General features: G+C 45.7%; 2 protein-coding genes and 1 long non-coding RNA gene across 3 annotated transcripts in view; 2 read left to right on the plus strand and 1 right to left on the minus strand.

Moving 5' to 3' along the window:
* The window catches only part of LOC308461441, a 46107-nt gene extending 35294 nt beyond the window's left edge, over positions 1-10813 (plus strand). The window contains exons 2-4 of the long non-coding RNA XR_013978892.1: positions 4985-5236; positions 7306-7484; positions 10056-10813. This is a non-coding gene — a long non-coding RNA (uncharacterized lncRNA). The remainder of the gene's footprint in view (positions 1-4984; positions 5237-7305; positions 7485-10055) is intronic.
* The window catches only part of IGFBP4 (insulin like growth factor binding protein 4), a gene marked incomplete at its 5' end in the record, with an annotated part of 38817 nt that overhangs the window by 26175 nt on the left and 369 nt on the right, over positions 1-12273 (minus strand). The window lies entirely within an intron of this gene.
* Positions 11002-12273, plus strand: part of LOC308461383 (uncharacterized protein) — a 49116-nt gene continuing 47844 nt past the window's right edge. Inside the window, exon 1 of the mRNA XM_080978272.1 lies at positions 11002-12158. The gene's annotated coding sequence lies outside the window, so the exon portion shown is untranslated. The remainder of the gene's footprint in view (positions 12159-12273) is intronic.

Here is a 12273-nt window from a genome sequence, read left to right on the forward strand (position 1 = left end):
CTTTAGAATACAATCTTCTGGCTCTCAAAGGTAGAAGCCACCAATAGACCTATCCCCTCACATATGTATGTATCTATCAAGGAAGGAAGGAAGGAAGGAAGGAAGGAGAGAGAGAGAGAGAAATTATGGTAGCTGCCAACCCTGATACAATGATTTCTCCACAGAAATCTTTAGTAGAAGGCAAAAGATTTATGCGATCTAAAGAGAAACCAGGGTACCTTGGTTTCTCCTCAGATCATTACAATGATTTGAAAATAAAACTGACATTATATCAATCTATGGTGCAACCACATTTAGAATCCTGTGTACAGTACTGCTCACCTCACCTCAAAATGTTTTTTTTTAATAAAAATAATAATATTATCCAGTTTGCATATCTTAATTAGACCTTACATCTTAAGCACGTTACATTACTCAGTTTAGAGGACAAACTGGAAGGGAAGCAAGCACATAACTTTATTTATTTAGAAAGTTTTATCATACCCTTCATCTTTCCTGAGCCTAGGGCAGATTGCAGATTATACACGCACAAATAAATATTAATTATTGTTCTATGTTATTATTTTTATTGATTTATTATTTTAAATAATAAGATAATATTAATGCAACACTTAGCGCAAAAGAAATAGGTAAAACTGGCAGTCAAATCAGTTAAAATGAACAAAATCAAGGTTTGCTCTTAGCTCTCGTCATTTGTTTGGCAAGAAATCACAAGTAATGATTTGCACACAATGCTAAGACAACACTGGCTTGTTTACAGCTTAGGGAAATGAGACGCATAGCAGGTACACATGCATGAGCACAGTTGCTCGCTCATGGTAAGCCACTTTGACTTACCACAATGTGCAGTCGAGGTCACTTCTCAATCCCAACAAGTGATGGGAAAGTTTTTCCTGTCCGCTGATGGAGGAAGCCTTTCCGCAGCCTTCATTCTCAAAAAGTGTGGTCCTATGATGCCTCAGCTGTTTCCTGGATGCCTTGTCTTCCCAGTTTCCATTGGAGGCAGGGAAGCCAGTTTCCTGCTGCGATTTCCAGGGTTGCATCCTTTGGGATGCCATGATTCGAACCAAAAAAAGCCTTCATGATAACTCAAGTCTGAGAAGCAGCTGGGCTTCTGCTCTCTTTGAGCCAAACATCAGGAAGATATGTGCCCACACACTATCCAGCATGGGGAAAACAGTGCCATCAAGAAAAGTCATGGGGGAAAGAACCAACAGAGGCCTTCACAATGTCTGCATTATAAGAAGAAGAAAATCCCCTATTCCTAGCCAGGACTTCTGCATCTTTTAAGATGCAGTGATTTCAGGTGCAAGGCCAAATTATTTGAGCAAGACGGCATCTTTGACAAGGCAAACCTGTGCCAAACTGACCCTATATTTGTGACTTGCACGAAGTGTGTTAGCTAAGCAAATGTCCGTGCGTTTCTTTTCCTACCATCTGGTGTGGAGCTTGGCGTGGTTCTGAAGCCCCATGCCTAGACTACCAGAAATCGCATCCAGAAACCGCCCCCGTTTCTGTGATGCCACCAGGCATTGCCCAAATACGTTCAAGACTCTGAGCAACTAGAAACAGTTTTGCAAAACCGAAAATCAATTCTCGGGATGCTAACTTCTGCACTCACCTGTATGTTTTCAACTCCCTGGATCCTTAATCCATGAAGACTTTTTGAAAGCCCTTGATCACACATTTCCACACTCAAGGGTACTTAATGGCAGCCATTTAAGTTATATATTTTTTCTCAAAGGAAGAAGTTGATTTATTGCGTTGAATGATTGGGGTTGTGTAGAAGACTTGCAGCCCTCTGGCCAGTTGCCAGTAAAGATTCAGAGGCAAACAGCACATTTCTTTTTGTGTGGTGTAATGTGTGTTAGTAAGTAAGAGGGGCTGAATCCAGCGCAAAATGGTCATGAGGTCCCCCCCCCCCATCACGCATCCTCAGTTCACCGGGACACACATTAAAAGCCATCAGTGGAAGCAAAAAGGAGACAACATAAATCATCAGGAGGTCACACTAATACTCCAATACAAAACTTATTAACTCAGAAGTAATTCCAATTTCAGTAGGGTTCATAAGCTTGTACGTTGCTGAACATTAATTTAATTTTTTCATTTAAAAATCCCAGTTGCAGTCTCTAGGTCTGCTGTCAATGCAATGTTAGGTTTCCCCCTGTCTAGAGAACAATACCAGGAAGCATTCTTGGTCAGTCTTAAATAATTGCATGCCTTTAAGAAGATGTTTTTCCCTGATGGAAATGAAGTGATGGGAAATGTCACCTCTTGAACTCTGCTTGTCATCCTGCTCTTGAAAGATGCAGAAGTCCTGGCTAGGAATGGGCGATTTTTTATTTTATTAAAACAATTCAGATGCCTTAAGTAAATGAGCCAGTCAACATATTTCTGAATGGTGCGGCAAGTGAAGATACATAAGGGAAACATGGAAGGTAGAAGACAGAAGAGGAGGGTTAAATATTTATTTAAAATCATGGGAAGATCCACTGATGTACAAGATCCCATCTTTTTCTTCCATTTTCAGTTAACTACGACATTAGAGAGGCACATTCCCTAGTCAGTTCTACTGTTGAAATGTCCCATGGTGGTTAGGCCACTTCTGGATCCAGCCCTCTGGTTTAAATCTTTTAAGATCATCAGTTGCCCTGAAGTGTTTGAGGCTCTTCAGCATTTCAATCTAGAATCAAAGGTACCACAAAAGTACGCTGAAGTGAGAGAAAGGCTCTCAAACTAGAGTTGCAATGGAGGAGAACATTGCTGGAATCCCAGCATGCGCCTGAAATAGTATGACCTCAATGATGCCCAAGGTAAACCTACCTAATTCACACTTTGTGAAACAATATGTGAACCAAAACACAGGAATCCTTCAAAATTCACCCTTCTCTGAATTTTGTAGTGCAGTTCTCCAACCAAACATTGCTTATAGAAATGTTTGTATCAGGCGAAAGTGCGGATAAAATGCATACATAGAAAATGTGTTACATGGGGTAAAGTCCTTGCAAAAATGTGTACCTTATTAAAAACTGCATACAAAAACCTGTTTATTAGGTGAAGTTCACACTAATATGTTGACAAATTTTCATGATTGTTTTATAAATCAAAAATTGCTGCAGAAATGTGGATAACTGAATTCAACATTGGAAAAATGAGAGAGAGAGGGAACCGAAATTGACAGATCTATCCATCCCTACATTCCACACGGGACTGGCCCTACTGTTAGGCAGAGTGGGGCAGCTGCCTTGGGTAGCAGATACGGAGGGAAGGGCAATGAGATGTTGGAGTAGAGCTCTCTATGTTACACAGAGCCCCCTAAGTGAGCCTCCTTTCCTCAGGTGTGCTATCCCATCACCAGTGTTGAACTAAGAATCAGTTAGTGCTCCAAGCTACTTCTCTACATGGAATGGGAGGTGCCATTTTGTCCGCCTCAGGCAGCAAGATGTCTTGAGCCAGCCCTGACTTCACCTCTGTAGGCTCATATTAATCCAGGACCCTGATGCAGACATTAAAGTTCTTTAATTAATTACATCCAATGAAACTAAATGTTGGGAGATTCAGGACAAGCGACACCTTCTACACTGTTTAGGTCTGTGTCCATATATATATATAAATAATATAATATATAATATATACTTTCTGCAGGTTCAGGCTGTTGCTAGAAGCATACCAACAGGACCAGCCCTCCCATAAAGCAGAGTGAAGCAGCCACCTTGGTTGGCTGATGCTGCAGAGCAGAGTGGCAGTGGCAAGGCTTTGGAGAAGAGAGGTGCGTGCCGTGTGGCCTGCCCTTTGTCCCCTGACGTAGCCTATCGCCCTCAAGTGGATAGGAGATGTTGTGATGTTGCCAGTGCTGGAATTCAAATTCAAGTGGCTGGCATCTGTACAAGAAATAGGGACGGTTGGCGGCACCACCTTGTATTTTGCCTCACACAGCCAAATATCTTGGGCTGGCTCTGAGTCGTAGGTACACACCCCAGAAAGTGGTAACCCTCACCCTCATATTTCACAAATGAACACAGAGTGCCTCCTGTGTATTTGTAACTAAAACTGCTGTGCACACATTGCCGGCTTAAACACAGCGAGGTGGCTCAATTCTCAATTCGGTTTGAAGCCGGTTTGAGGTGGGAATGCCTCAAAAGGCGGCATTTCCTGAAGAAGTGACAGGATGGGTGTGGAGTGTGGCTAATGTTGTGCAAAACTGTGGTTGGGAGCATGCCAGATGCAGAATAAAGGGTACACAGCCTCACACCAAGAATCACTGCCTGAGAGACCGCACAAATCACCAGCAGTTTGGATGAAAGCTTTTTCTGCTTCCCGTATGCTGTGCTATTTATTTTACCCTGAGGGTGCTTCCAAACCACCTGTTTACCGAGTATTTATCGCGATCTGTTTTGCAAGGAGGGTGGTTAGATGACGTCTTGTCAAAGCAAGTGCTGGCCAAGGGCATTTCCCCATCATTTGCCTTTTGGCAAAAGTCTGATCGCTGAGGGAAATGGGTTTGCTGAGCAAGACTTCACCATCAGCTATCATGGCAGAGCCTGAATTTGTTGGTAGGTCCCACTCCCAAGAGTGAAAGACTGGAAGCGCCCTGAATCTACAATAGCCCATACCCTCTGACATTCCTCAAATGAAAATAGGGACATATCTCACTCCCCCACTCCGCAACTGATCCTCCTCAAACCCCCCCATTTTTTGCCGTCCCCCCCGCCAAAAATTTCCTATCAGAAGAAGGGTGAATGCTACTAGCACTACATCAACGGGATGCCTTCCACTGTCCTGAGGAAACCCCTTAATCCTGATTTTATTATTCGTAGATTTACCAAAAGAAAAGCACACACCATAAATACATTTTAGAAAGGGGTAAGATTAGACGCAAAGCATTAAAAATAATAATTCAAGATTCCTTGTGCTCCACTCCTCTCCCCCTTTCTTCACGCCCTACTCTCTGTTTGCATCTCAGAGCCGGGGCATCGTGCAGAGCTGGGCCTTGGTGGCAGCAGCCATATCCACTACGAGCTGCCCAAGGGAGGAGGCCATCAGCAGTGGCCATGGAGAGGCAATGGGATGCTCCCTTGCTGCCACTCAGGACAAGGGCCGGCTCATCCTCCTTCCTAAGCTCAATGGCGACAGCACTGGCGGGGGAAATGGGGACATTTCAGAATCAAATCAGAAGCTGGGATGGCTTTCATAATTCTGGAATGGTCCCTGGAAAATCAGGACACTTGGAAAGGTATGATAGCCACTGCATCTGAAGCAGTTTGTGTTAATAGGGGTCAAGGCTGGAGCTGGAGCTGCGAGAGCTTGAAGTTTAATATAATGTTCCAGCCTGCCATGGATCAGATGTTACTCACCGCAGAATCAAAACACATTCAGCAACCTTAACACTCTTGGGTGTGTTGGCAGAAACTAAGATAGTGTACATGTGAGCACTCTACCAGCACGTTCTTTTAAAGGTATCCCTTCCCCCAAGGCATAACAGAGAGACAGCAATTTGCCAGGGACAAGTACCAGGAAATATGGAGTGACCTTGATAAAATGCAGACAGTAGGAGCATCTAGCAACCTCCTGTTGTCAATCCCTCCCTAATCTTCTTGCATCCTGATTGATAATGGATGGCCCTTTCACCAGGCAGTTCATGCTAAAGGTGAAAGTGATCTCAGTTACTTGATCCCCAGGCCACACATAGGGAATAAGTTGCATTTCCTACCCAAAGGCTCATATACAAATCTGCCTTTCAAACAAGGACTCTTATCATTGCCATGGTCTGCTTTTTGATTTATACTAGAATGGTAGAGTTGGGAAGGGGCCACGAGTTCCGATCTTGATTTAGTTTGGTATTTGCATTTCACTTTTCCAACAACAAGGTTGAACTCAAGGTGGTTTTCCAAGGAGCTCAAGATGTTAAATACAAGAAGGCCTCAACTTACGTGCATTAAACTTCAGCTTTATGCACTTGGCTAAATAAATGAATAAAAGGGGTTGAAAAGGAGGTGGGCATTTGGGGGTGGGGGAGACTTTGGCATTCCCACCCACTGGTGTGGACAGGACATGGTGAGAACGACCCTGAAATGAATGCCATTCATTCTGTGGTATGTAAGGTGCACTGCAATTACAGCATACAGACAATTTCATCTGACTTCCCATTAGCCTACTAAGTTTTATTATTTTTTTGCCGCTTCTGTGTATGTGTCCATCAGTGGTGCACAGCCAGAGACTAAGCTTACATACCCTCCAACATTTCTCCGATGAAAATACGGACAGCCTCCCATTCCGTAATGATAACTTTACTATTTATACCCCACATATCTTACTGGGTTGCCCCAGCCACTCTGTGCAGCTTCCAACATATATAAAAAGACAATAAAACCTTTTTTTAAAAAAAACTTCCCTATACAGGATTGCCTTCAGACGGCTCGGGGGTTGGATAACTCCATGCCCTCCAACAATGCTACAAAGAAAATAGGGACATCCTAAGGCGCAAAGGAGGGATGCGGGTGGCACTATAGGTTAAACCACAGAGCCTAGGACCTGCCGATCAGAAGGTTGGCGGTTCGAATCCCCGCGATGGGGTGAGCTCCCGTTGCTCGGTCCCTGCTCCTGCCAACCTAGCAGTTCGAAAGCACGTCAAAGTGCAAGTAGATAAATAGGTACCACTCCGGCGGGAAGGTAAATGGCATTTCCGTGCGCTGCTCTGGTTTGCCAGAAGCAGCTTAGTCATGCTGGCCACATGACCCAGAAGCTGTACCCCAGCTCCCTCGGCCAATAAAGCGAAATGAGCGCCGCAACCCCAGAGTCGGTCACGACTGGACCTTTACCTTTAAGGTGCAAAGTGGGACATTCAGGGATCAAATAAGAAACCGGGATGGCTTCTTTAAATCAGGAAAGTCCCTGGAAAATAGAAACTCTTGGAGGATCTGAGCTTAACGGTATTTTGAGAGGAGCTAGACGGCCATGCATATTCTCCTCCATTTGCAAGGCACACAACTGAACACTTCCTCCGCTGCCAAACTGTGCTTTATAACTAGTTCTATGTCCATGGCAAGTTAAAACAAAAACAAAAACTTAACTAGAGAGCCAGTTTGCCAACAGTGATTTAAAAAAAGGAATGTTCTGAGCGGGATATATGCATTATCAATTAAACATCTAGTATGTGGCCCCTTAAAAAGAAACCGCTATGACCCAGGAAGCCAGTTCCTGGAGAGCAGCTGACTCAGAGGTGTGGCCTGGCTGAGTTAGTTACTGCTGGGTGCAGGCTCCCAAGCCGCATCAAGAATAAAGTTTGAATTTGCATTAACTCAGCTTGTGGAGAGTTCATACAGGAGACGACAACACATGGTGTCAGAAGTCTGTTGGACCGTGGCCTTCACACAGAGCAACACAACAAACCTGCCACCTGTGGATTTCAAGACTGAAAGCACAGCAGAGAACCGGACAAGATGGAAGGAGTTAATGGATGGTATTTGCAGGCCCAGAGGCAGGTAGGTGGTCTGCATTCTGGCCCCCCACCCCAGTCAAGCTTCTTATTTGCTTATATGTGTTGGGCCAAAGGGCAGGGATATCTGTACAGCATAGATTTCCAGCAGCTAGCTTACAGAAATTGAAGTTCAGACATTGGAGCCAACTCCTAGGGTCGAGGCCCCTTTGCCACTCCCCCGAGACCCCAAAGTTGATGGGAATTGCCATTCAAATGTGTGTGTGTGTGTGTGTGTGTGTGTGGTCTTGTGACTAGAGGGACACAGGTGGCGCTGTGGTCTAAACCACTGCGCCTCCTGGGCGCTTGCCATTCAGAAGGTCGGCGGTTCAAATCCCAGTGATGGGGTGAGCTCCTGTTGCTTGGTCCCAGCTCCTGCCAACCTAGCAGTTCAAAAGCACGCCAGCACAAGTAGATAAATAGGTACCACTGTGGCGGGAAGGTTAAAAGTGTTTCCGTATGCTCTGGTTTCCATCACAGTGTTCTGTTGTGCCGGAAGCTGTTTAGTCATGCTGGCCACATGACCTGGAAAGCTGTCTGTGGACAAACGCTGGCTCCCTCGACCTGAAAGCGAGATGAGCGGTGCATCCCATAGTCACCTTTGACTGAATTTAACCATCCCGGGGTCCTTTACCTTTACCTTGTGATTGATTATGCAGTGTGGGGCTTACCTGGGACCCGCAATATTTTATTCAAGTTGGTACCCCTGTGTTCCGACATTTTGCACGGTGATTTTTTTAATAGAAACACTGTGGGTTTTTGAAAAACACACAGAACCATAGAACTGTAGAGTTGGGAAAGAACAAAAGGTCATTGCCCACCCCTTGAAGGAATTACTGATGTCCACCTGCTCTCTGTTTAGAAACCTCCAATGAAGGAGAGTCCACCACCTTCCAAGGTAGCCCATTCCACTGTCTAACAGCTCTGTCAGAAAGTTATTCCTGGTGTTTAGTCAGACACTCCTTTCGTGTACATAATTTGAATCTATTGGTTTGGGTCCTACCCTCTGGGGCAGCGGAAAACAAGCTTGTGCCATCTTCCGTGCAACAGGTATTTGAAGAAAGCTGTCATATGCCTTTCAGTCTCCTCTTTCCCAGGCTAAACATACCCAACTCCCTCAACCGTTCCTCATAAGGCTTGGTTTCCACCTTGGTCACCCTCCTCTGCACGCGTTCTATCTTGTCAATAGCCTTCTTAAACTGTGGTGCCCAGAACTGGACACAGCACTGCAAGGGTACACGAGATCCCTTAGTATGGTATATCTTTGTATGTCACTGAAAATGTAGCACATTTAAAGGTAAAGGTACCCCTGACGGTTAGGTCCAGTCGCGGACGACTCTGGGGTTGCCGCTCTCATCATGCTTTACTGGCCGAAGGAGCTGGTGTACAGCTTCCGTGTCATGGGGCCAGCATGACTAAGCCGCTTCTGGCGAACCAGAACAGTGCACAGAAATGCTGTTTACCTTCCCGCTGGAGTGGTACCTATTTATCTACTTGCACTGGCATGCTTTCAAACTGCTAGGTTGGGAGAAGCTGGGACCGAGCAACGGGAGCTCACCCCGTTGCGGGGATTCGAACCGCCGACCTTCTGATCGGCAAGCCCTAGGCTCTGTGGTTTAAACCACAATGCCACCCGTGTACATTAAATGTCGCACATTTAAAGCCCATTAAATAATCCAAGGTTGCCAACTGACTCTCATGTCAGCCCCGTAGCTGTGCCTTTTAGCGGATGGATCAGTCGCAATTAGGAGATGATATTCTGCCTCTCTATGCGGAGGAAGTATCACTTGCCAGTGGCTGCCTGTCAAGCTTCTGGCTGCTCATAAAGGCAGAAGAGCTGACCAGGTGGATTGGGCCAGGGCACTTGTTGCAGAACCTGTCACTTGCAGCCATGTACGTTCTTAGAACACCAGCCAATGGTTGCTTCTAGACAGGAGCCTTCCAGCACTAACCAGTCTCTTATTTCCCAGTATTTGCTGGATGCTGCAATCGCAATGTGCCTTGCACAGCATAGAATGAATCACATCCTTTCAGTGCCTTCTCCACCCCAAACATCTCACCACCATGCCCTGTCCACTCCAGTTGGTGCATAGTCAGGCTTCACCTCGATTGGCTCTCCTCTCTTCCCACCCCCCTCCAAAGTGTTTTTTAAAACTTTCTGGGCGTACACAGGCATAGGAACCAACTCATAGGAGCCGAGGGGTCTTCAACTCCCCTCTAAAATATTTGATGGGCATTGCCATTCAAATGGTGTGCATGCACCGCATCATGTGATTGATTATGAAGGTGGGGCTTACTTGCACCCCCCAAAAAAATATTTTATGCAACTTGGCACCCCTGTATGTAGGTGTGGGTACACCTTTCTGTACCAGTATGTGCACTGGTTATGTTTTTTCTACAGCATGATTGCACAATAGTGAAACATTTAGATATCACTCACATGACTTCTAACACTATTCTTTGTGCATCTCGAAGGTTTGTGCATTGCTTCTCAAAAAGAATGGGGGGTATGAGAGTTATGGGGTGGCAAAGAAGGAATACAAACCAAGTTTCTTCACTGAAATTTCTTTCCTCCCAGTTTCAAAGGAAGAAAAAAACATCATTGGTCACTTTATCTCCAAGATCGACCTTCCATTCTTTCTCTCTTTAAGGATGTGGCTCTATGCGGCAGAAAGAGGTGGTCCTGATTGACACTAGCACTCCAAGACATTCCGGGTCAGAGGCACTGAACAGTCATGGCTGAATACTATTTACATGCCCTTGACGCGTGTGGTGTGCAACTTCTTGGCACAGCCTACGCTCAAGAAAGGTTTTGTATTGGCATGTTTGCATATCGGATCAGTGCACTGAAACAGTTGTTAGTGGGGCAATTAGACGTGAAGGACTTATGCTAACACTGAAGTAGAGATATTTTGTGTGGAAATAAAACAATTAAAAAAAACCACTGGGATTTTCTTTTTTTAAAAAAAGAAAAGAATACCCCCCACATAGAATCATAGAACTGTAGAGTTGGAAAGGGTCCCAAGAGTCATTTGGTCCAACCTGCTGCTCCAAGGCAGTAGCCTCAGTTACCCCTTATGTACTTTAGGCTGCAATCCTCTGTACATGCAAATTACCTGGGAACCCGTTCCCACTGAATTTGAGCGTGTCCGAGTTAGATGTGTACAAGATTGCCCTGCACGCCTCCCTTTCGTAGCTGAAAGAAAAAGGAAACTGAAATCTACACAGGCGCATCTGATCTCCATTAGGAGATCTTTAGGAAACAACTTCAAATAAAGTGACAAATCACCTTCTTGTCCAGTACTGGAGGGGGTGGATGCACTGCACTGGCGGAGGAAGAGGAGTGCGGGGGGAGCGCACTCCCCTGACAGCGCGATCCCGGTGGGGTGCCATCGTGGCTGACCCCCCGCCTGTGCAGGTGGCGTGCCACGCGCCTGGGACGTGTGCCAGCCCCACCCCTGCCTGCTCTCCGCCCCCCGGTGCCAGAGCATGAAGCTCCGCCACTGGTTGGATGGCTAGGGAGGCTGGAAAAGCCTCCTATTAGATATTGTGAGGTTCAGTGCTCTTTGTACCCGCATGCTTTTCCATAGTGTCTATGCGTTGCGGTCAGCATCAAAACGTCAGCGTTTCCCCCCCTATATATTTTCAAATAATTTTTATTAGTAAGTAATGAACACTACCTAAAAACGAACAGTGAAAAAACTAAACAAGAGAGGTGCAAGCCTTTGCTTAAACAGTCATGTCTTGCTGTAGTCAGAGAATCATAGAATTGTAGAGATTGAAGGGACCCTGAGGATCATCTAGTCTAACCACAAGGAATGGAGGGATCTTTTGCCCAACATGGGGCTCGAACCCAGGACCCTGAGATTAAGAGTCTCATGTTCTAATGACTGAGCTATAAGCAGACAGGCTGTATTAATATTTGTTTTTCTTTCCCAAGTTTGACCAGCATCACGTCTATGCAGTTCACGTTTGAAGTGCGTACAATCCAGTAAGTTAAAATGAAAAGGGGGGGGGACCACCGCCACATGTTGCCAACATCCCATTTGCCATATCTGAAGGGCCCCCGTTTGCAATAGTAAGCTCCTGTCTGGAATCGCCCTGTTTCTCCCATGTGCCAAAACCTATGCCGAGAGAGCTTTGGAGATAAACAAAAGGAACTCGAAATACCAGTTATTTTCAGCCCCATTCTATCCCCCGACTATTCACGCATAGGAAAAGGACTACCGCGATCCATGCAGCGCTAACAGTAGAACATACGAAATACATGTTCAAATCTTTCACCACAGAGCAGATGATCTCCCCACCACCACTATCCGCACATGTGAGCACACTTCCCTTGCCACAGAGGACAATGCGCTTGGAAACTGCAGCCCTTGGAAACTCGACCTGCAACAAGTTTTTTTTTTTTTGCCACTTGTCGTTTTGAACATGCGCGCAGGTTATTTTTGTGTTACAAGTTGGCAGCCAAGAAGCGTATTGTGAGCCTGACATGCAGCGCAAAGCTCTCTGAAGGGTCCCAAGAGAGAGCGTGAAGTTGTTAAATCTAGCATCGGTCAAGGGTGCAGCGATGGTCGATGTGGCGTCAGTTTCCTTCCAGGTACTGGCCAATAGCTGTGGTTGTGCCTGTTTTCAGAGCTGGCAACTCAAAGACTGCGAACGCAAGCCATTACCCACAAAGGTAAGGTACCCCCAGATAAACCCACCCTTCCCCACATCCAAACCATAGTACAGCATTTCATCTGCGCCACAACTGGTGCGGCCAGTAGACCTGCCTGCCAGGCTTATGTGCCTGA

This window comes from Podarcis pityusensis (genome assembly GCF_964106645.2).
Source record: "Podarcis pityusensis genome assembly, chromosome: 13".
Lineage (NCBI taxonomy): Eukaryota > Metazoa > Chordata > Lepidosauria > Squamata > Lacertidae > Podarcis > Podarcis pityusensis.